The sequence below is a fragment of the Equus caballus genome, chromosome 22, assembly GCF_041296265.1.
Source record: "Equus caballus isolate H_3958 breed thoroughbred chromosome 22, TB-T2T, whole genome shotgun sequence".
NCBI classification, from domain to species: Eukaryota; Metazoa; Chordata; class Mammalia; order Perissodactyla; family Equidae; genus Equus; species Equus caballus.
In genome coordinates, this window is record NC_091705.1 from 24,255,652 (window position 1) to 24,280,509 (window position 24,858).

General features: G+C 52.3%; 1 protein-coding gene and 1 long non-coding RNA gene across 6 annotated transcripts in view; one reads left to right on the forward strand and one right to left on the reverse strand.

Moving 5' to 3' along the window:
- NOL4L (nucleolar protein 4 like) overlaps positions 1–24,858 on the reverse strand; it is a 125,158-nt gene that overhangs the window by 34,193 nt on the left and 66,107 nt on the right. Inside the window, exon 1 of one of the 5 annotated variants that reach the window (XM_023626319.2) lies at positions 3,397–3,641. The exons of the other annotated variants lie outside the window; for them this stretch is intronic. The gene's annotated coding sequence lies outside the window, so the exon portion shown is untranslated. Of the gene's footprint in view, positions 1–3,396; positions 3,642–24,858 lie in introns of those variants that run through there. 5 annotated transcript variants of the gene reach the window in all.
- Positions 3,297–10,937, forward strand: LOC102149767 (uncharacterized). The gene is made up of 5 exons (XR_002802858.2): positions 3,297–3,438; positions 7,620–8,041; positions 8,941–9,008; positions 9,351–9,426; positions 10,442–10,937. It is a non-coding gene; the product is annotated as an uncharacterized lncRNA (long non-coding RNA).

The following is a 24,858-nucleotide window of genomic DNA, read 5'->3' on the forward strand; positions in this document are numbered from 1 at the left end:
ATTTCTCTCCACCCAGGTTCTGAGGCCCTTCCTCCTCTGCAGGCAAGCTAGCACCAACCACTGCCCAGCCCAGGAGGAGGAGAAAATGGGAGAGCGGAGGGGAAATGGTGGAAGCGCGGTATCCATGGCGTGCAACTACGGCAGGTGCTATCAGTAACCTGATTATTTTACAACTGGGGTCAATTTCTCCAGGAACTGGGTTCCTGGTGCCTCTGAAGTTGAGCCATTTGCATCCTCCGGGACAGGGATCCTGGGGTGTGCCTCACACAACATTTTCCAGGCCTTTCCTCAGAGCTGTAACTCTATCTCTACCCCTTGCTTTGAGAAAGAAAAGGAGGAGGATTTGCTGAGAATTTAGTGCAATTGTAAGCCCTAAGCCCTGACCAGGAGCCTTGGGTGTGTGTTTCCGAGGACGGGGAGGGGCCAGGGATGTGCGGGGTGTGTTTCTGGGCCAGACAGGAAAACAGATCCCTCTCTGTCCAGCCCCGGGTCTGTCTGCTGAGAGGCTGAAGCTCCTGCTAGAAAGACCACCAGGCTAGGGCAGTTGCCCCAGCGCCAGCTCTACCCCAAGGAGGCGGGCACCAAGAGGGAGACAGAGAGCGCCTCCTTCTGGAATACCTGCAGGCCCCTGCCAGGCCCTGGAAATTCTTCAGTGCGAGGCAATTCCTCCCCTTGTCTCCATGTCAGCGAGCATTACACACACAGCCTTCTGAGCATGCCAAGAAGGTAGTGAACCGCATTTGACCCCAACTTAACCACTTCAGTTCATCAGATGGCTTATTAATAGAAGAGGAACCCCCCCCCCCCCCGGATATACAGCAACAAGGGTTCAAATCCCCGGTGTGAAGGGACTGCACAAATGAAGTCTTAGGGTGTCTGAGCCACAGCTCCCGAGAGCTGCATGGTCCCAAGGCTGCCACTTCATGCTCCACCCCAAGACCACCTGGCCACCAGGGGAGGAGGCCAGCCTCCTGGGGACACTCCCTCCACGGTTCCACTCCTTCCTGCTAACATACCTCCTCTGCTTACTAGTCACACAAGCACAAGCTTTTCTGGGAAATGTGAAGTAGAGAGGACAGTGACATAGCCAATCACCTACCATACTGTAGGTATTATCTCTCTCTCTCTCTCACACACACACAACACACACGCACAGACACACACAGGGGCTGTCAGACACACAGGCACATAAACATGGGGATGCTCTGTCGTCCCTGCTGTCATGGATGCCTGCATGCTGGGAGTGAGCATTATCAGTACCTTCCTACTAGTGTATCGAGTGTAAAAACGGGCTTTTGTTCCCTAAGCAAAGGCAAACTGGCTGTTTTCCCAGCACTCCTGACCACGAGGGCCTCACGGATACCCCAGCTAGGCCCTGCCATTAACAGGGGTCTCTTTAAAAGGGAGGCTGGAGAGATGAGCTTCTGCAGACAGGCTTCTTCCAGCTAAAAGGACGGCTGGGGAGGAACCACGCTAAACCGATGCCCTGCAGGAGTTTCCTTCCAAGAAAAAGACCCAGACAAGACAAAAAAGTTCTTGAGCAACTCAGGGCAGTCCAGCGCCACGCGGCCCTAGGGTGGCTGGGGCCAAATAAGTTCCCCAAATCAGCCGTCCTAGCTGGGAGGAGGGCCCTGGGGTGCTCTGCTCCCGGTGTCCCACAGGAAGGTGGTGAATGGGGTTGTGTCACCAGCCCTGGTGCAGCGGGTGTGGGAGGAGGTGCTGTCTTACAACCCTCCCCATAAAACTAGCCCAGCTGGAACCCGGATTAGACAGGGACTTGATAGTATTCAAGGACACATTTAGGCCCTAATGGTTTTCCAATGAAGGGGTAATTTACTACCTGGGGGCTGAACTACCACCGGGGCCTAGGCCATAAATGGGTCTTTCCTCCCAGACCAGAGGCAGGGGACAAGGCCATGCCGTTGGTCCCATCACACACATGGCTCTCCCCAGAGGAACTGTGAGAGCCCCAGCACCCCTCCTCACTCCCCACCTGGTAGGCCAGGGGCCCGGCTGGGGCTTCCAGCTGATTCTGGGATAAGTACGGCTTTATCTCAAGGGAGAATCTATTTCAAGCCACAATCCTTCTCAGAAAGAGGAGGAAATCACAGAGTCCAAACACCATTTCAGGTGAAATCAGGAGGTTATTAATCTCCCCTCAGAGCAGACAGAAAGAAAAATCAATGTTTTGGGGGGGGGGGAAGGTTCCATTTGAATTAATGGGTTTGTGGCTTCTCCATTGATCTGCGCCTCTTCACACTTTCTTTCTGTGCTTTTGTGCTCTTGGGGAGGAGGGACGGAGAAGGGAATGGGGAGGAGGAGGTGGGCCTCCCTATAAGGAAAAGGACGGTCTAACCTTAACCTTTCTCCAGGAATAATGCTAATTAGCGAGGCTTAATGAGAACCTCCCCCAGGAAGCGCGGCCCGGTAGGGGCGACCGGACTCGGGCAAACGCAGCTCCAGGTGGGAGGAAGCAGGGGCGTCCCTTCGGAGCCCGAGCGGCTGGAATAAAAATGCGCAGCGTACTCCCCCGCCCCGCCCCGCCCCCGACAAAGTGTCCGGCCCTGGAAGACCCAGTGGAGAGCGGCGGCGTAAATCCAACTTAACCAGAGCGCGCGCCCTCACTCTGGAGAGCCGCCCCCGCCCCCTGTGCCCTCTTCACTAAGGAATGCCCCTTCGCCACGGGCCGCCGACGGCCCCGGCTTCTGCTCGCACGATCCACCTGAGAGGGGCACCCGGTGCGCTCGGAGGAGGGACAGGGGCCTGCCGAAGTGGGCTCAACTCTGCAAACCTCGTCTCAACTCCCCGCGCCGAGGCAGGCAGCCCCTCCCTGCCACTCAACGCTTCCCGTCCTCACATCCCCAAACACAGTCCACTTCCCTTCTCTCGGCGGCCGCCGTGGCGGCAACCCGAGACCGGCCCCCGCCCCGCCGCCCGCGAACGCCTTCCTCCCCGGGACGCGGTGCCGAGCCCGCTGCAAACCGTGTGGCCGCCGCACAATACCGCGGCGCGGCGCACACAATCACCGCCCCCCAGGACCAGCGGCGCGCACGGCCCGGGAGTGGGGTGCGCCCAGCGGCCCCCTACACTCCGGGCCAGGCACACCTCTCGGGCACCCCGCGGCCCCCAGAGTGCAGCCTTCACTGCCCACCCCCGTCCGTCACACTCACCCACCCCCCGCGCCAGCCCACTCCGCCCAGGGCGCAGCCGCTTCCCCGCGCCCCCCTCCTCAGCCCCGGCGCAGGAAGCTCCCCCGCGTTCCCCTCCCCGGAACCCCCCTAGCCCCCCACCCCCCTAACCGCAGCTCAACGGCCGGCGGCAGGGGCAGGAGGAGGGGGGCGGCGGCCGGGGGCCCGGAAACGGCCCGATTGCGGGGATCCGGGCCGGACTCCGTACCTGGGCGGGAGACGAGGCGGAGACGGCGGTCGGGCTCCGCGAGTGAGCAGGGCGGGCGGCGGTGACAGCCCCACAGCTCCAGCTGCTGCTGCTGCTGCTGCCGCCGCGGCCGCCCGGGGAGAGGGGCTGGCACCGCCGCGGCGCGTCACGGCCCGGCCCGGGGGCGGGGGTGGTCAGGGGGAGGGCCCAGGCGAGCGGCGGCGGCAGCGGCGGCGGCGCCGCGGCCCGGAGGGAGGAAGGGGGAGGGGGGCACCGGGCACGGGGAGGCGGGGGAGGGGGGCGGGACCGGGCACGGGGCGGGGGCCGGGGGGAGGGGAGCTCAGGGAGGGTGCACGCTGGGGGAGTAGGAGGAGCAGCAGGAGAAGGAGGTGGAGGGGCGGGTGAGAGGGAGGAGTGGGCACGGGGGGAGGGGGAGAGAGGAAAAGGAGGCACCCAGAGAGAGGAGAAAGGAGGGAGAGGCGGGGGGGGGGGGGAGGAGAAAGGAGGGGGCGCTGGGCCAGGTGGGGGGGAGGGATGAGGGCGCGCTGGACGCGCCGCGGTGCGCTCTTCGGGGGGAGAGCGCTCTTAAGGGGGAAGCGCTTCGAGGAAGATCCTTGCCGGGGGCTGAGCCCGGGAAAGAAGGCGGTGGGGTCTGTGCCCGCCCCTGGCTCCCGGAGGCCGCAGTCTTCGGGTCCGGAGGTGGGGGTTGGGGGGCACCCGGCCAGATCTCCGCGTTCAGGCCAGAAGAGGAGAGACTTGGCCCAAAGAAAGTGACTCAGGCACCATTAGGAACTCTCGGCGCCCCGGGGCCTTCGGGCAGCCCTCGACCACCGCGCGTCTCCTGGTTCCCTGGGGACGCAGGTCCCCGCTGGGCGGGGCTGCTGGGCCGGGGGGCTGGGCCCCCGGGCGGTCGGAGCGAGGCCCAGGCCTGGTAATGCCAGGCACGTGGCCGGCTCTCTGCCCGGCCCTCCACCCCCACCTCAGGGCCCCCCTCTTCTTGATCAAGTTCAAGCTCGAGCTCCACGGCGCGCTGCCCACTCGGTGCCCCCTCCTCTCCCCTCCCCCTCCCTCTATTCCGCACCGTCTCGCCTCTTCACTCTTCCTTTGTCTCTTTCCCACCACTTAGTTTACACCCTCCCCAGCTCCCCTCCTTCCCAAGGGCGGGCGCCTAAGAGCCCAGGCTCGGCTCACCTGTCCGACCCAAACGTTTCAGCGATGCCGAGCACCCGCCGCCGGCTCGCTCCCGGCTCCCTCCCGGTCCCTCACCCCTCCTGCGGGTCATTGTGCTCCTCCAGACCACACGGGCAGGCTCCTCACGGCGCGCTAGCTACAGTTGTAAAGTAATAGGATAATATCAAGAATGCTGCTCCATCCCAGACCTGGGCGCGCACTGTCCGCGGAGACCCAGCATCGCAGGAGGGGGAAGACCCACACAGATCATAGATGCCGTCCTTGGCGCAGACCGACCTCGTCCGCCTGGGGCGCAGGAGAAGGCGGCAAGGGGCGTCGCGGGGTAGGGGGTGGGGGACCCTGGACCTGCGAGCAACCTCAGACTCAGCCTGAAACGTAAGGCGCTCGTCCGTGAACCGCGGAATTAGACCCGGACGAAGATGGATCAGGGGCACATGCCCCCTCCCCAAATTCACACCCTTCGTGACAACAGATTAGCCTTCAGAAAAAGCTTGTGCTTTAATAGGAACGGGGAGCTGCCCTCGTGGAATCCTGTGGAGACGTGGCCAAAAAACAAAACAAAACCCAATAACGATCCCACCTCCTGATTCCTCCGGTCGCATCCGAAGAGGAAGGGCAATTTCTACCGACTTTACGCTACAACTCATTCATAGTGGAACCAGCAGAAGAGAAAAGGAGACAGCCACCGCGATTGTTTGCAATTTTGAAACAGACTGCCTTTAACCCTCCAACTTTTTTTCTGTAAAAAGCCTTTTTCTTTCTTCCACTGAAAGCTTCGCATTGTGAACAATCCGAGATAAACAAGGCTCCCTCTGCAGGTGCGAGTGGAAAGTACACCACCACAGGTTCAGAGCCCAGTACTCGCCCATCAAAAAAAATAAAAAGATGACAACGCATCAAATTAACGGCAGGCACACAGACTTCCTTCCGCACATGCTAAAGATTTTACTGTCAATATAAAACTCACACTTTCTTTTTAAAAGAGGGTGGGAGCATGTTACTCATTAGCACCTTTTATCCCTGAAATCAAATGTGTTTTCCAACCGATTCGCTCTTCCCAGTGTTCTCTCTGAGATCTTCTCCATGAGACCTCATCCTCTGGGGCACAGGACAGTGTGGAGGCTTCCCTACCGGAACGTCCACACATGTTGGTGCCCAATAACGAATTTTAGAATTAATTAGGGGCCCACGACTCTTCAGTTCATCCAGGGAAATGTGGGTGTTTCCAACACGAGAATTGTCCTTCCTCATTCTGAAAATGAGATAGCCCAGGCCCTGGATTTCCCATCTCTTCCCACCGTATTTCTAGAGACCTTTGACTTCTCCTGGCCTGAGTCACTATCTCACAGCGGTGGTGGACATCTAAGCTTGAAACATAAAGCTGAATCCAGCTGAAGTTCAAAGGTGGAATTCAGCCCGGATGACCTGCCTCTTCTCTGACTAATAACAGAGAGCCAGTACCGCCCAGGAGGGCAGAGCAGTGCTTTTCTCCAGGCACGAAATGCGAACTCATTTACCATCCCTGAGATAAAACAGCCCCAGCCCCTCGCAACCCACAGAAAGCAGCTGGGAGCCCTGGAGAAACCTGGCTGTTTAGCGGCACTGCAAATTAGGTGAGTTTTCATGTGTGCTGAAGCCTGCAGAAATCTCCCGGATCCTTATTCCTGCAGGAGCTGCCACTCCTAGAGTAACCTTGTGTAGGTTGCTTTCAGTGTCCTTGTGCCTTTGGACAACTCCCTCGATCCTTAAAGTGGCCACAGCACGGGTCCCAAGGAGGAATGGCATGACTTAGTTTCTTGACCACTAATTCTCCCAGTGATGTGTCCCTTCTCCCGGCCGCAGTCCGGTGGGAGACCATAGCAGAGAAGGCTGCTCCTGTCTGCTCATGGGGGACCTACTGCCTTCAGGTCCCCTTCAGACTCTGCAAACAGTGGGTGCTTTTATAAGTGGACAGTGCTTCACATGTGGGGATCTAGCCATGGGAACCATGGATTTGTCAGGAATAATAGGATCTTAGTGTGACCAGAGTGCATGCTGTTCAAGCATCTCAAAGCATTTAAAAACTCATTTATCCCTACAGTTACTTATTAATGACAGAGGGGAACATGGACCCGCAAAATGGAGCGATCTAGCAGACACCCCGCAACCAAGTGGTCAAATTCAGCAGCCCCCATAGTGGGGCCACCTGACACCAGGTGCTCACCACCTGAAGGGATGCAATACGAGGAAACGGCACACGTTGTGTTCTCCCCATCTCATGATGCCCACCAAGGTGCTTAACCTGAATTTGATCATGAAGAGATGACCAGACAAGAAATCCGGAAAGAGAGGCTCTCCACAACAGGACTGTCCTGAACTCTTCAAAAGAGTCATTGTCATTAATTTGACTGTTCTAAATCATGAGATGAAAGAGAAATAACTAAATGCAATGTCTGAATCTTGGTTGGATTCTGGAGGCAAGGAGAGGCGGAGATGGGGTGAAGATGAGGCAGAGGATGGGCGGAAGGGAGGAGTGGAGTGGAGACAGGGGTTGAGGGTGGAGACAAGGGTGGGCTCTGGGTTGAGTGGTCAGGGAAGGCCCCTCCCGGGAGTAAGCCAACATGTGCCCTGACCCCAGAATGGCAGAAGTTGACAGCTGGGTGAAGGCCCAGGGGTACAGTCTTCGAGGAAGAGGGAACAGCTGGTCCAAAGGCCCTAAGGTGGGAAGGGGCTTGGCATGTCTGAGGAACAGAAAGGTGACCTGTGTGGCCAGAGCCTGGTGGCCCGGGAGAGGGTGGGAGGAGATGAGGGTGAGAGGGATGCAGGGCCAAGCCAGCAGAGCCTTGCACACCCCCGTGAGGTGTGTGGATTTTATTCTTTGTTTTCAATTGAGGCAATGGTTTATAACATTATATACATTTAGGTACATCACTGTATTTCAATTTCTGGGTAGACCACATCATGTTCACCACCTTAACACTAATTACCATGCGGCAAGGTACACATGTGCCCTTTTACCCCTTTCGGATTTTATTCTGAATGAGGAAATGATGCAATCTGAATTATGTTTTTAGATCAGAGGAGATACGATTATAAGGAAGCAAGAGTGGCAGCAAGGAGACCGGTGAGGTCAAACAGAAAGACTCCAGCCAAATGGGACCGGTTGAGATTCTGGCTCTGACACTAGACAAGTAACCTGGGGCAGCACACTTAGACCTCCCCACTTCAGCCTCGGTCTCCTCATCTACAAAGACGCTAATGAGACAGTGTTTAATGTAGTATTTGACACCAACATTTGCCCTTCGAAATTAGAACCTGTGGCAGCCGGCCTCCAAGATGGCCCTCGATGACGCTCACCTCCTGGTACCACGCCCTAGCTCTCTGTCCCAGTGAATAGGGCTGCGGAAGCGACGCGATGTTGTGGAAATGAGGGTGTACGACTTCTGAGGGGAGGTCATAAAAGACAGCTCGATCTCTTCCCCAGAGGGAGTACATGGTACATGGTAGCTTTTATCGTCATCATCAGGATTCTAAATTTTCACAGTAGTGGTCACACCCCTCTCCACAAATCCTGTACGTTTCCTCTGCCACCAGCAGTATGGGGCAGTTCTCATTTGGCTAGACACTTGCCAGTGCTTACCATTAGCAATCTCTGTTATCTTGGCCAATCTTGGAGGTGAAACGGAGTCTCTTGCTTTCCTTTCCCCTCTTCATTTGGGAATGTGAGCAAGTATTTGTGTATATCATTATTTATTGATCACTTGTATTTCTTTCTTTTTTTTTTTTTTTGAAAAACCTTTTCCTATCCTTTGCCCATTTCTCTATTTGGGTTGGTGGTTTGGTTTTGTTTGGGTTTTTTTGTAAGAACTCTTTGGAAGTGAAGGAAATTAATTTTTTGTCATATATTGTGCAATAGGTTCTCTTTTTGTGGCCTTTTTATTTTGTTTATGAGGGGATTATTTTTTTGCCATATGGTTATTTTACATTTTTATATCATCCCATTAACTTTTTTTCTCTAGGATTTTAGGGTTTCAGGTCAAAACAAAGGTTTTTTCCACTCCAAGATTATAAAAGTAATTCACTCATATTTCCTTAGAGCAATAACAGCTTCATTACATTGAAATCTTGATTCCATCTGTAATTTATCTCCATCTAAGTAGTGAAGGGAGAATCTAGCTTGTTTTTTTAATGGCTATGCAAGTTGTCCAAATACCATCTTTCAAATAACTCATCTTTATCCACTGATTGGAAATGCTGTCTTTATAGTACACTAACTTGCCATTATTTTTGGACCTGTCTATTCTATTCTATCGCTCTGTCTATTCCTGTCCCAATATGATAGCTCTAGAATATACTTTAGTATCTGGTGCGGCTCACACTCCCTCCACCCGCCAGGAACTGTGCCTGCATCCCGCATAATGCAGACAGCGGAGCCCATGCCCAGCAAAGAGGAGCAGCACAAGGTTGGAGAAAGGAGGGACGTGTCTGCCTGAGGGGCTGCGAGGGAGGGTTCCTGGAAGAGGTGACATCTACTCTGAACCAAAGAAAGCAGGAGGAGAGTGACAGGTGGCAAGTGGGGAGGGCATCCCAGCAGAAAGAGGAGCAGGGATAAAGGCACTGAGGGCTTCACACCTGCCTGACTGCAAAATCCCTCATCTGTGGGGTGGGTTGGAGCTCAGCTTATCCATTTATTCACATTGACTGGCTTTTGCACCGCTGGCTGCAACCTCACAGTCAGTTTGACACTTTTGCTGAAATCTAGGAGAAACTGTCCAATACCGTTTCCTCATTTCTTCTCTATTTAGATAAATTTCCCGTGATGACTATAACTAAAAGAGCCTGACTTGCTGAAAGACACTTTCCTAACAACCATGACAAAAGGTAAAAATTACAATTTCATCAATCTCCTTTTCAGAAACATGTTGCTTTAAAATGTCATCAGTTACTCTCTGTTCATGTCACTCTCCTACCCCAAACTTTCAATGACTCCCAGTTGCTGGCAGAATCAAGTGACAGCTCTCTGGCCTGGTGTTCAAGGCCTTCCACGGCCCTGCTGGCCCTACAGCCTTCTGTTTCAAACTGTGAACTCTGCTTCAGACAGACTCACCTCTCCTGTGCCCCAGTCACCCGTGCATGACACCCTCCATGCCTTTGATCATGCGCGCTTTCAGGCACATGTCCTTTTTACAAATGTGTATCAATGCCCCACCACACGCCAGGCACTGTGAGTGCAGGTGACACAGCAATGAACAACACGGATACAGGTCTGCCCACTTGGAGCCTGCAGGCCAGCACAAGAGAAAGAGAGTAAACAAATGACCACGCAGTTTCTGATCATAGGATGTATATTCAGTTTGTACCTGACAGTTGTCGGACCTTCTAGGAAGGAAGAACTCAGCATGTGAGAAGGACATAGTGGATCCTGGAGGGCTCCATTGAGGAGGTGACATTTAAGTGGGCCACTGAAGGATGCATGGGTGTTCACTAGGTGGAAAGATGCTTTGGGCCATCAACAGAGACACCCTCCTCTCCTGCCAAATCTTGGCCCCTCTGAACTCAGAATGCCAATCTCACAGGCCACCCAGCTGGCTCTGGTGACAAGTCTCTATTAGTCTTCTGTCACTTAATGCGCCTGTGGTACATCCCGTTTCCTGCATTATACCTCATTTTCCCAACTGGACTGGGAGCTCTCAGGGGCTAGGACAGACTCTTAGGTGACAGAGTCCCTGGCAGCATCCTGCACACCGTAGGGACCCATCACTGTGTCACTCAGGGCCCTGTCCTGCCCACTGTCTAACGCAGCCCTGAGGTCTGCGACGGAGCTCTGAATTAAGCATGCCATCCTCAACACTGACCACGCTTTGTGATGCCCTTTTCTCCCTTCCTTCTTTCCTAGACCTTTGGGGAGACTCAGCCAAAAAGCCAAGGCCGGCCACAGCCCGGCACTTCTGCTCCCAGCTGTGTGCACAACAAAAACCAGTACGGATGGTCCCTAAAGAACACACACTGGCATGGGCACAGCAGCCCCAACTGGGACACTCCCCGAGTGTCCATCCGTGGGGAACGGATGACTGCGGTGCATGTGCGCTGTGAGGCACTACTCAGCAGTGGAACGGAGTAAGCCAAGGACGCAGGCCACAACACGGATGACTCTCACTGTGCTTGTGAGCAGCGGAGCACCGCTGTATGATTCCATTTAGATACAGTCCTGCAACAGGCAGACCAATCTAGGCTATGAGAGGTCAGGAGAGTGGTCACCCTTGCTGGGGAGCAGTGACCGGAAGGGGGCAAAAGGAGTCTTCCGGGTGCTGACAACATTGTGTGTCTTGATCTGAGAACTGGTCGCAGGAGGTGGGTTCGGTCTGTAAAGATTTGCTAAGCTGTCCACTTAACAGTACGTGCTCATTTCTGTGTGCATGTTATACTTCAATGGAAGTTTGGAAAAGGAAAAAAAGCCGAGGCTGGTTACTGTGGCTGAGCGGCCCAGAGCTCGGTGTAAGCAATTACCGCGACGCGCCGTGCTCTGGCACCCGTGCGGGAGGCAGTGTGTGTTTCCTTATTTGATCAGCCAAATAACAAGGCTCATACTAATTGCACATGAAGAGTAGGGGCCCTGGGAGGAAGATTAAATGACTCATCCAGTCACCCGACAGCGAGGAAACTGGCGCTCGGAGACCCGGGGACATGCCCACAGTCACAGAGCTGGAAGCTGGAGGCCGTGCTGGGGTTGGAAGCAGGGTCCAGCTAAGGCAGGACCACTGAGCCAGAGGGCTGCGTGTGGCTTCGCTTCGCCAACCTCCAGCAGAGCAGAAAGAGGAACGGGCGGGCCGGGCGAGTCCAGGCCCACCATGCAGCCAGAGGTCTCCCTGGGGCCGGGAACTGGGCATGGACTGGGGCTGCCCGGAGGCATTCAGCCGCTGGCGGGACCCCAAGGCTTCTCCACGCAGCCCCCGAGGGAGTCTGGGCCTGGGAAGTCCGCGGGGAAGAAACTCTAGCTGGCTGCTCAGCAGGGACAGGAGGAGAGGTGAGGGCCCCTCTCAGGCTCTGCTCCAGGGAAGCCCCCCGGGAAATGGGCGCGGCACTTCCCATTTTGGCCCTAAGTCCCCCCATGGCAGAGCCCACAGGTTGGGGTGGCAGTACAGCCAAGGGTTCTGAAGCCAGAGCCACTGCCGCTGCTGAGCCCTGTCCCGGGGCTGGCCGGCCGGGGGACTGGGACGTGTTTTGTCTGGATTCAGGCCCTTCCTCGCTGTCGCTGTGACCTCAGGCTCTCCAAGCTTGGTTTCCGTCTCTAAAGCGGGGAACAACGACACACACATGCTTCTGATCAGCAGGCTGCCTGAGGCCTAAGTGCAGCGATGCCTGCAGGGGCTGGATGGCGCCCTGCTCAGTGCACCTGCCCAAACTCAGTCACGGTCCTGACGATGATGGGGGAAGAATCAGTGGTTAACGGTGCAGACATCAGTCCACAACACTCACTGAGCCCCTCCTAGGTGCTGGGGCTGAGCCAGGCGCAGGGACCGTGGTGATGAGATAAGCAGACCCGGGCCGACCCCCTGAAGCTGATGGCGGGGTGCCGCTGGGGGCCTTGGCCCGTCCGTCCCTACCCCCACTACCACTTTCTTTTTCCTTTCCCTTCTCCCTCCCCTGCCCTTGGGGAATGACAGCCTGAATGTTGGAGGGAACAGGGCTCTTCCTGTCACTAACTCCATGACTTTGGATAAGTTGCTTCAGTTCTCTGAAACAGCCTCAGTTTCCCCATGTTGTCTGTAAGGGACCCCGCACACAGAAGGCCCTCAACAATTGTTCCTGCTCTCCTCCATGCCTCTCCCTCCTCTCTTCTCCTTCCTCCTCCCTTCCCCTCTGTTTCCTTCCCTTATTATTCTTTTCTCCTGCCCAAGCCTTTGGCATCTTAACACCCAAAGGCATTGTCAAGCTCAGCTGATGGCGCCCAGGGCCATGGCACATACTGTGGACTGGCTTACCTAATATTCAAACTCAACATTCCTCCCTTCCTTTTCTCAACTACAGAGCGTGGGAAAATGAAATTCTTTCTTTCCCAGCTTCCTTTGCAGCTGGGGGTGGCCAGCTGACCCTGTTCAATGAGATGTCAAGAAAAGTCTTTCAGTAAATTTTTAATTAAGCTTTTGCTTTGCTAGACTAAGTTTATACCACCCTGTCCTGTCTTCTTCTTGCCTTGAAATGTGGACAAGGTGGTTGGAGCAATAGCAGCCAACTTGCAGCCATGAGGAAAAGGTCAACAGCATCACAGAGACACCAACCCAACACTGCAGACACTGGCACCAACAGTGGCTCCTCCACTCTCCTTGTTTCAGGAGTAAAAGACTCCACATTCTGCTATACAGTTAGCTGGGTTCTTGCAGTCAAAAGCAGCCCTGGCTGATTTACAGGGCTCCTCTCTGTGCATGGACAAGACAGCAAGGAGTCCACTCCCACGCGTCTTTTTCTCTAGAGTGTCAGCTCCTCAAAGAGACGGAGAGAGCGGCAGTGTCTGGGCACCTGTTGTGCGCACTGTGGTGCTTGGAGGAAGACAAGCATTTACTTCCCTTCCCTGTGGAATCTCCAGGAGGGAAAGGTGTCAAGGCTAATGCTCAGGTGAGACCGGGCACTTCCTGCGCCACAATGCTGTTCCAGTTAAAGAGTGGCTTCTGTTTCTATCCTATTTTTTCTCAAGGCACTTGAAGCCATTCCAAACATCCACGCCTTAAAACAATGATGGGGCTGGCAAGGCAGGGGCTCTGTTACTCATTTCCACCAAGGAGAAAGCTGCAGGGGAAGAGGAGAGCCCAGCTGAGGCCAGGCTGCCTGTGGCTGTGCTGGGCTGAGCCCCTCTCCCCCACTGTCTTCTGCACCGAGCCCTAAGCTCCGGGCCAGCTAGGCCCTGTTCTGGGGTACTGCAGAAGGGTGGAGGGGCTGCCTGGGGGCAGGTGGGCAGAGCCCTGGGCCCCTTTCCCAGCTTTGCCAGCGACATTCCTGCCTATGGCTGACCCTTGACACGCTAGACTTCCTCCCTAGAAGCGTTTCCTTGAAGAAAGGGGTTCCTCTGTCAAAAAGCAAACTTAGAAAAGCCCCAAAGTCTGGCCCAAACCTGCTGCTCCAGGAACAGGGAAGCTGCAGCACAGAGAAGTGAAAGTCAGACAGCTGGTTAGGGGCAGGGCCATACCTAGAGCCAGAGGCACTGGGCCCTCTCCTGGGTGCTCGTTTCCACTTGCCATCACCCCAGGTAAGCCCCTGTCCTCCCCTGGCAGAGAAAGATGCGCCACAAGGCTTCACATGGCACATAACAAACTCCACGCCTAGCCAGCGGGCCCCGAGAGAGCCGTCCTCTGCAGCCTGTTGGAGCTTACCCAAAACACATCTCCCCCTTGCTCCCTCTGCCCTAGGCCCCTTGCTGTTCCCACTCCAGGGCCTTTGCACTCACTGTCTCCTCCACCTGGAAAGCCCTTCCCCCTTCTCGGCAACAGGGCAGGCCACTTCTTATCACTCAGGTCTGGGCGTGGATGCCACCTCTTCAGAGAGGCCTACTGACCCAGTGGTGCAGTCTGTCTGCTGACCCTATTAATTCTCTGCCCCAAACTTGTCACTTTTGTGTATTTTGTTCCTACTGACTTGTTTATCATCTCTACAGTCTGTGAGCTCCCCAAGACTGGGTCCTTATCCGTCTCATTCGCTGCTGTATCCGTGCTCAGAACAGTGTCCTGGACGTAGCAGGAACTTAGATGATTTTCGAATGAATGAAGGAAGAAATTTTTTTAAAAAAACACAGGGTCGCAAGGAGGGCGGGGGTCTGGTGGGCTGTAAGCTGAAGCTGTGGGCCCCTGTCTCCTCCGTCTGAGTGGGGGTGGGGAGCTACAGCCCCCCGGGGGTCCACACCTGGTCACCCTGAGCAGAACAAAGCAGCCGGCGCAAATCCACAGCGCAGCACTGTGTCCTCCCACCCTCAAAAAAAAAAAAAAGGCCCGTTAATGAGGTAAATACAATCATAACCAGGAAAAATCTTGGCCATGCTCCTTCGAGTCCACCCAAAGCCATTATCTCTAATTGATCTGCAGACATCAGCTGCCGGAGCCTCTGACGCTCTCCTGCATCCTCCAGGTCTGGTTACAAAGCCCCGGCCCACCCACCCACCCCGTGGGGTCAGGCCTGGAGCAGCACTTGGCTGGGGCGCTGGGACCTTTCTGGACCCCCCATGAGAAGGAGCCATCAGGCGGGCAAAAGTCGGGCTGAGTCAGGAACCTGCGTGAAAGCCGTGACCGAGAAATGCTCAGCAGCCCGGGGGTCGAGCTGCCTGCATTTCAGGGCCTCACGTGGAAGGCTCCACAAAGCCGCCAGGGGTCTCGCCTGCTAAAAAACATGACAAAAAGCAGGGCAGGCTAGAGAAAGTGCCCTGCCCAACACATCCCACTTGCTCTAGAAGAAAGAGACTCTCTGAAGACTGGAGTTAGGTGTTCAGTTGTTAAAAAAAAAAAAAAAAAAACCCAAACGACAAAAACAAAAACCAACAGGACTTAGCCACAGACAACAAGGCCCCTCTGGGTCTCTGTCAGGCCAGGCCCAGGGTTAGGGGGTCACAAGGTCGGCTGTCAGTTCAGTGACCATCTGCATGTTTCGAGCGGCTCCTTCCGGGCAGACACCTCCTCTCTTGTTGGATCGCTCCTGTCCTTAGAGACAGAGCTGGGAGTCAGCTACCCAGAGGGCGTGCAGGGCGGGTTAGAGCCAGAGCTCCAAGAAGACAGAGCTGCTGCCTCCCTCACTCAGGGCCAGGTAGCGGCTCCTGACCTTGCTCTGCGTTTTCCCCTGACACAGATAAAACATCCCGAGGCAGCCCCACACACAGGATTCTGCTCCTGGCACCAGGCAGCTCCCGCCTGCACCAGTAAATTATGGGCACTGCATGCATTTTCCCCCAGATAATGAAGTTGAAATGCCACGTCGGCGTCCTCCATGTGTGGGGGTGGATGTCGGCCGCCTGGAAGGGGACTGAGCCCGTCGGAGCTGACGGGGACGAGAAGCTGCTTTTGTCTGGGGTGTCTACTAACTCCACCGGGAAACTGGCTTTCCAGACAGGATGTTGGTGGTTTTCGGCTGCTTTCTCACACAGCTTCAGGGAAGCAGGAGGAAAGAGGAGATGCAGACCTCTGTGAACCCAGGCCACCCCAGCAAAACAGTGGAAGTGCTCATTTTCTCTGAGTGTTTGGAAGCTGCAGCCAGTTTCTAGAAAGCACCTGAGGATGTTCAATATTACATATTGATCACTAAAATAATGCCCCATGACAAAGATGTCTGACAACAGGCTGTACACGCCCCTCTCTGTCCTCTCAAAAAAGAGGTCACCAAGAAAACTTTCCTTCTTAAGTTTAGAAACGCCCTATTTTGCATGACACGGTCTTTCGGCGGATGGGAATGCTGAGCTGTCAACGCTCATAGCCCCCAGATTCTAACACTGGGGCCCGGATCCTCCTGGCTCACAGTGCACCCCGTTGTTGAGTGAGCAGAAAGGCCTGCGGTGAAGGTATCTTAGCTTAACGCTCACGTGCTCAGATGAACGGTGCCTCTGTGGTATTTCTCCCCCACCAAGAAGGGGACGCAAAAATTTTAGGCATTGGACAATTTTTCTCCAAATAACCTTTTTTCAAGCCAGGAAAACTTTAAAAAAGGACAACAATGCGGAAACCATTCCTACTAGATATTAGACATATTAGTCTTAAAACAGTGTGGTGTTGATACATGAATAGACAAAGAGCCCGATGGACTGACCAGAAGTAGATTCTGTTTCAGATGGAAATTTAGTAAATTATAAAGGTGGCACCTCAAATCAGTGGGGAGAAAATAGACTCCTTAACAAACGACGCTGATACAAAAGGGCAAAGCAGGATCGGTACCTCAGAATGCACCAGGATAAGCTCCAAGTGGATCAAAGATTAAATAGGAAAATGAAAATGTGTATTTTTTTTGCTCTGTCAGCTGAGAGGGTCCAAGAGAAAAGACACCCCAGCAATAAGCACACCCAGCACCCAGATCTTGGTTTTTAATATGATTCTCCAATAAAAGGAATCAGAGCTCCTTGGAGATATGGCTGATTCTAGGATTGGGGCAGAAAATATGCAAGATGAGCCTGGAGCACATTGTAGTGCCAGAAAATAAAGAAACACTAAAACAAAACAAAATCCTACAAAAAACAAACCAAAAAAAACATCGATGTGGGTAGGTCAAAAGAGCACAGGAGGCAAGTGAAAGAGCTCCCAGCGGCCAACGCTGGAACGGTTTGAGCACCAAAATAAATAAAGTAGTATCGGGTTATAACCTAAAGCATAAAATAAATAGCCATGTAGATAAATGATTGAATAAATTCATAAATGAGGAAGGAGAGATGAATCTCTTATGCACAAGAATTCCAAGTCATGTCTGTAGATACTTCGCCCTCAATGAAAGAAGCATGACCTGCCTCTGCTTAGCTGTGGGCTGCACAGGGTGACTTCCTCCCAAAGTGTACAGTACGGAGAGGTGGGAAAAGGGAACTCTACAGTGGAGAAACCTGCCAAACATCGTCTCAGTAGGTGTGACCAGGGCCGACACCATCAGGCACGAATCATGTTGGCAGTATGTACTGCTGATATGATGTGACACAGGCGGCATTCTGTGTCTGTGGTCTTCCTAATAACCCATGACCCTAGATTTATACAGAGAATAACGTTAGACAAATTCCAAAATTCTGCCTAATACCTGACCAGTACTCTTCAAAACTGTCAAGGTTATCAAAAATAAGGGAAGTCTGAGAAATTGTCATAGCCGTGAGGAGACAGGACCTCTAAATGTAGTGTTGTATCCCAGATAGGTCTGTGGAACCAAAAAAGGACATTTGGTAAAAAACAAAGGAACTCTAATAAACTACGGACTTTAGTTAACAACCAGGTATCAATATTGGTTCATTAATCGTAACAAATGTATTGTACTGATGTAAGATGTTAATAGTAGGGGAAACTGTGTGTGTGTGGGTGGGTAATGTGGAAATTCTGTACTATCTTCTCAAATTTTCTGTAAATCTAAAACGGCTCCAAAAATAGTCTATTAAGAAGATGAAAACATGAAAGTACTAAAAGTAAACACGGAGGTAGAAGGGAGTTAGCCTGTTTAAGACTCATATGCATAAGCCATTAAAGAAAACAATGGATAAATTTGAGTATATAAAGATAAAAATGACAAAATGTACACATAATAAGCAAGATCAAAAGATAGAGGGCTAAGGTTGGGGAAAAAAAGAGGCAACGGCCAACTCTGGGGAATCAAAAGAAAGGAAATATAATCACAGTATGGTAACTAGCTCAGCTATGAATAATATACACACAGTCATAATATAAATAATGATGGTGATTTATCTAAACAGAGAGGTATTCACATATTGACGGATGCAGGAAGGAGAAATAATACCTGAGTTTATGAGAGGGTGTAAGAGTGTAAATACTCATCTCCTACAGCAAGAAATTAAACAACAACCAAAACAAAAATCAAGAACTAGCAGTACGAGCATGCTGTTTAGAACAGGAGATAAAATACTAGAAAAAACAGCTATAAGATAAGAAAGAAAGAGGAAAGTAGGGAAGCTGGGACAGGGTCTGCTGTTTTTCTGTAGGATTTTTAAAATATGTATTCTGTTGACAAAAATAAAAATGATTACAAATTTAAAAAAAAAAAACAAAAAAGTTAAAGGGCCACCTGGGAAGCTGTTTCTGAGGGTGAGCTGCCCTGGGGTTACGGGGAGGGTCTGAGGGGCGCAGGGCAGAATCTGAGAGCAGCTACCCCGTTTGCACATCTTCTCACAGCAGAAGTGCTGCAAGGATCATTCTTTGCCCGGAGAAATCCAAACAGCAGCCTTGATCAAGGTCAGTATTTCAGTTGCTTTTTGTTTTTCTTGCCGCAGCACAAGCCTTCCACAGTGCCAGGGATTTACTGAGACAGGAAAAGGATCGGGCTGTAGCTTCTGAGATCATGAAAATGGGGCCAGTGGCTTTTCAGGCCTTTCTTGGGCTCTCATAGAGGCAAGCTGGGCCCCCTTGGCTCAGTTACAAAACAAGTAAGAGGTGGGCTCATCCCAGACGCCTGTTGAGGGTGTCTGAAAGGAGGGAGGCAAAAGATGGAGCAAGAGAAGGAGGCCAGCGGTGGACCAGGAAGGACAGGAGCTGGTAAGAAGGTAATGAGAATTACCTGGGGACTGAGAAAATGGCCCCAGTATACCTCAGTGGGTGACCCAGTGGGGAGAGCACAAGAGAGACTAGGAGGCTAAGGGAGCAGGCCCCACATTCTCACAAATTCCACAGGGTCCACTCTGTGTATTGCTCCATGTACATTTCTAGAGAGCAGACACAGATGCTCAAAGTCTGAAGATACCTGTTTGGAGAAGTGACCACAGCAAGACCCTGGCAAAAATTGCAAAAGGCAAAGAGACTGATGATGGGGAAGATGCTGAAGGCTGTGAAAGAAAGATGCTGCCTCTCACAGTGAAGCCTAAGATGCCTTTATGTTCAACAGGACCAAGCAACCTCCTCAAACATCCCCCAAGGGCAGACATCCAACGTCAAGAGACTCTGAAATCTTATTGGGAAATTGTGGCTTTGAGCAACATAAATAATCTCACTTTGCCTTATTTAATGCTTTGCCTTGAACATTTACTAGTTTGACATTAATAGAACTGTCCTCTTTCTTTTGTTCTCATTTTCCTTTTTGTGTCATTAAGAAAAAAAATGTCTTTCATAAATACCAAATGGATTTTGACATTAAAAAAAAAATCTGAACATTTTGACTCTTTGTAGTGGAATTTAACCCATTTACATTTGTTGTGGTTTACTACTGTTTGTCTTGTTTTTGTTAACTGACTTATGTTTTCTATTTATTCTATCTCTTCTTGGTTGTTTCTTCTTTTACTCCTTCACTTAATTACTCTGGCTGGACTGATCAATTTTCTTTGTTTCTTTTATATTCTCTAGTGGTTTAGAAGTTCTGCATTCTATTTCTATTCTATGGAGATTATGCTTTAATTTTAAAGGAATGCATCAGAACCTCTGCTTCCTTAAGAGACCATTGAAGATTACACAGACTGAGCCACCGCGGGGGACACGGCAAGGTTTCCATTCTCTGCTTCTCCCCCGAGCTCACACCCTCCTGGGCTGCAGAGGAGTCTGAAGAAAGGGCAGGAGGACGTCACCACCGCTGTCAAGCTCTGGAACCTGGGTACCAGAGTCAGCATACAGGGGTGCTCCGCAGGTAAGAGCCCCGACAGTCTCTCACCGTAGCCCATTAACTATGCTTCTTCTCTGCGTCTGCCCATTTTGTTGGCGTCCTTCTGAGCAGGAGGGAGGTCAAGAGTGTTTGTGAGAGAAGAAAGCCACAAGGAGGGGTAAGGATTTAGGGAGAAAAAGAACAGAAACCTGCTTTAACCCTCCCTGTCCCACAATCTGGTCCAAGAGATAATGATAGAAAAGAGAATGTGGTTAGCCAACAAGTGGAAACAACCCAAATGTCCATCAACGGATGAATGGATAAAACGCGGTCTACCCATGCAATAGAATATTGTTCAGCCATAAAAAGGGATGAAGCTCTGACACAGGCTACAATGTGAATGAAGCCCGGAAACGTTATGCTAAGAAAAATAAGTCAGATACAAAAGGACAAATACTACGTGATTTCACTTATATGAGGCAGCTAGACAGTCAAATTCATAGAGACAAGAAAGTAAAACAGTGGTTACCAGGGGCTGGGGGAGGGAGGAGGTAGGGACTTACTGCCTAATGGTTACAGAGTTTCTGTTTAGGGTGACAGAAATTTTTGGAAATAGTGGTGATGGCTGCATAACATTGTGAATGTACTTAATGCCACCGACTTGCACACTTAAAAATGGTTAAAATAGTGAATATGTTCTGTATATTTTACCACAATAAAAAAAAAGATTGGAGGAGGGGTGCTGTTTTAGCTAGGAGGGTCACCCAGGGCAGCGGAGGTGACGTTAGAGCAGAGACCTGAATGAAGGGAATTAGCAAGCCCTGAGGACACCTGCAGGGAACAGCATTCCAGGCAGAGGGAACTGCCAAGGCAGAGGCTGTGAGGCCCGAGTGCACCTGGTGTGTTCTAAGAACTGCAAGGGGACCAGTGCGCCTTAAAAAATGGTGAAAATGGCAAATTTTACATTACATATATTTCACCACAACTAAAAAAAAAGTAAATGCGGAGGGCTTTTCAGAGTCAGCTTGTTTCCTTCTCTACTCAGGGGAACGGGAGCTTGAGACAGCCCCCCCTCGGATGGCACTCATTTCCTGCCTAGATCCTTGCCCAGCTCCCAGTGCTGACCGAGGAAAGGCCTCCCGTGGCCTCGCTTCCAAGAAAGGCCATGTCTGAGTCTCCTCCTCCACCTCCTCCTCCACCATCCTCCTCCTCCTCCTCCTCCTCCTCCTCCTCTCCACCATCCCCCTCCTCCTCCACCTTCCTCCTCCACCATCCCCCTCCTCCTCCTCCTCCTCCTCCTCCTTCCCCAAACTGGCTCTGGCCTTCCCCGGCCCAGGTCCTCCTCCTGAGCTGTCACCTCCCAGTTGCCCTCACCCAGGCCCTCTTGACTTGCCCAGATCCCATTTTCAAATAAGTGAGTGTCCCTTGAACCCCTGGCAGGTTCCTGGCCCTTCTTGTTTCTGTTTTCTGTCCTGGGTTACAGTCCTGTGGCTGCTGTCTTGTCCCCTCTACTCGGACGAGCTCTGAGAGCGACTGCACTGTCCTGTTCATCTTTATGGTCCTGGTCTCTTGTACAAGGTCATTCGCTGTGTCTATTAAACAAAAGTTGCATAATAACATTACTGTCAATAGCAGTAGCGGTCACTGAGATTCCTCCGTGCTTCTAATGAGCCCAGTGCTGTGCTAGCACAGAGCTGGCTTTGGGTCATTTAACTTTTGGAGTAACTCTATGAGATACATGTATTACTATTACTCTCAAGGAACCAATGAGGAAAAAGAAGCACAGAAGGGTGAAGCGATTTGCCCAAAGTCACACAGCTCGTAGGTGGTAGAACTGGTACTGTCAACCTGACTCCAGGGTCTTTGGCTTAGGTGGGTGGGCTGGACTCCGCCTGAGAACAGTGCTGCTCCACACCAGCCCGCTGAAAGGAGTAGGAAAGCCAATACTCTAGAGACCCCAGGGGCCCTGGGCAGGGGCTCCCGACCCTGCAGGCCCCACGTGTGTCAGGGGGAGGGAGAGTCCTGCCTCACCCTCCCCCACCCTCCAGGACCCAGGGAAAACTCTGGGCCAGGAGAGAGCGGCGGCGGAGGAGAGGGAGGCAGAGGTTAATGGAGGCAAGTAAGAGCCTCCATCACTGGGCCTTAAACAGGGGGGCAGCGACCACTTCACACGCGGCTGGAAGAACCATTAAAACCATTAGTGGGACATTAGCGCTGCTCCAGGAACTGGAGAGAGGGGAGGCAAGGGAGGTGCTGACAGCCTTCCGCTCCGGACAGAACACGGAGTGGGGGTGTGGGAACAAAACAGCTGAGCCATGGGGTTGCCTGGGGAAAGTCGCCGCACCGCCCGGGGTCTCAGTCTCCACGTCCATAAAATCAAAGTGTGCATTGGGGGAAGGAACATGGATGATTTGTGTCTCTCCTCCCAGATCTCATTTCTACAACCGGGGTCTTAGTTCAAACACTAAGGCCGGGATAACGTCACCTGTAATGCGGATCTCAAATTACACATGTACCCCTGCACACGACTGAGCGCTCACAAGGCAGGGGCAAGCTCCCCCAGGCCCAGCCCCTCTGCCTGCTTGGCCAGCATCCCTGCCAAGGACGTTTTCCCTGCACCAACCCCGTGGGCGGCACACCCGCTCCAGACTCTACTGAGCGCACTTCATCCCTACGTGTGGAGAGAAGCGGGGCTTGAGGCCCTGCAGGTGCACAGGTCTGGGATGGAAGAGATGTGAGTTTTGATTCACGTCAGTGGTTGTGTGACCTTGAGCAAGGGCTGACCCTTTTGGAGCCTCAGCTATGGAATCTGTACAGTGAGGATAATAACGCGACCCTGCAGACTTGTCGGGGTGAGGGGCAGAGCGGGTCAAGTGCTAGACACAGAACAGGTGCCCAGTGGCTAACCCACCCGCCTGAAACAGCGCCCTCCCTGCTCGCTCTCTTTTCCCTCCTCTGCCCCTCCTCTGAGCTCTTCCTGCACACTCCAGAGGGCTGACTTCGGTTTTCTTGGTGTCTCTCACCGAACTGTGACAGCCGGCAGGGCAGAGGCTTGCCCTGTTCACCACTGTCTCCTTGGCACCTGGCTCAGGTGCTGGCTGGCTGGATGGATGGATGTGGGTGAAGGCGGGAGTGAAGGACAGGAAAATTATATAACCAGCTCATTGGTAGGTGGAAACATCATGGCCCAGAGGGCAAAGAGACTCCGAATCATATGGAAAACCAGCATCAGAAAAACAAAACAAAGCAGGTTGTAAAATGGTGTGTACGGGATAATCCCCTTTCCATTCAACAGTCTGGAAGAATAGACACCAAAATATTCCCAGTGATCTGAGTGGTGGGATGACGGTGACTTTTACTACATGCTTTTGTTTTTTGGCTATTGAAGCTGTGTGTTACTCATGCAATTAAAAAAAAAAAGTATAGGGGCTGGCCTGGTGGCAGAGTGGTTAGGTTCGCACATTCCACCTTGCTGGCCCAGGGTTCACCAGTTCAGATCTCGGGCGCAGACCTACACACCGCTCATCAAGCTGTGCTGTGGCAGTGTCCCACATACAAAATAGAGGAAGATTGGCAGAGATGTTAGCTCAGGGACAATCTTCCTCACCAAAAAAAAGTATGAAAGAAATCTGAGTGAGACAGATAACAAAACGTGTGGCCGTGTGAAGAGACCCCAGCTCTCCTCCGGTGCTTCTTGCTCACAGCCCTGAAAGGGGATTTGAAAGATCAGCAGCTGGGGATGGCGCTAGCTCGCCGCCTCGGGCCCCATGAGCGCAGCCTGTGCCCTTTCCTGGGAACTCATCTTACCAGAGAATGCCACAGGCCATTCTCCGAGACAGGCCACATCTCGTGAGATCTTCCTACCCTGCCCCCTACAAGGAAATGTATTCATCAGCAGTACAACTAAATGTGATTTCAGTTTTACATCTTTATGAGAGTTTTCCTGAGTAAGGGGGAAAAAAAGATTTTATCAGGCTACACTCTCCTATTTTCAGTTTATTGTGGCTGCCGTGATGACAGCTCCTGGGGTTAGTGCCTTAGGACGGAGGTCCTGGGAGAGTGGAGTCTGACCCCCAAATGTCTTGCATGTTGAGGACGCCATAAATATTTGCTGCATTGAATCAGACCTCAAAAAGGATCTTTTTTCTTTGTGTGAATATTGTTACTGGATTTTCACATTGCCTAATACCCTCCACAGAGGAGGACCCATTTCCCGGCATATTAACCTGGCACAACTGGACAACAAGTAATGCGATTCTGTCCAGTTCACGGTAAACTCCACCACCTGTTTATTGTCTGCTCAGAGCAAAGTGAAGGCGAGTGTTCTACTTGCCTTACTCTGTCTCCTGGATCCCTGATGCTGGAAAAAGATGAATGATTGGGATTTTTCTTACCCAGAGTTTTCAGACGTAGAGCTATGTTCAGCATTAATAAAATATCATTTATCCCAGCTCTCATTACTTTATTTATTTATTTTTTATTTTTTTTAAAGATTTTATTTTTTCCTTTTTCTCCCCAAAGCCCCCTGGTACATAGTTGTATATTCTTCGTTGTGGGTCCTTCTAGTTGTGGTATGTGGGACGCTGCCTCAGCGTGGTTTGACGAGCAGTGCCATGTCCGCGCCCAGGATTCGAACCAACGAAACACTGGGCCGCCTGCAGCGGAGCGCGCGAACTTAACCACTCGGCCACGGGGCCAGCCCCTCATTACTTTATTTTTTAAATTTATTTTTATTTTTATTTTTTGCTGAGGAAGACTGGCCCTGAGCTAACATCTATGCCATCTTCCTCTGTTTTGTATGTGAGCTGCCATTACAGCATGGCCACTGATAGATGAGTGGCGTGGGTCCATGCTCAGGAACCGAACCTGGGTCGTCGAAGTGGAGTGCGCCGAACTTAACCACTAAGCCACTGGGGCCGGCCCCCAGCTCTCATTACCTTAGAATTGGGTTATTTTCCAGGTAGTCTGCATGAGTGATTTGCAAACACTACAGGTGTCCTCTGTCAGCATTTTGGGGTCAGGGCGATGCTGCAAGGAATGGGACCATGTTCCGAGCCCTGACTTGGGATGTGGGATTTGACA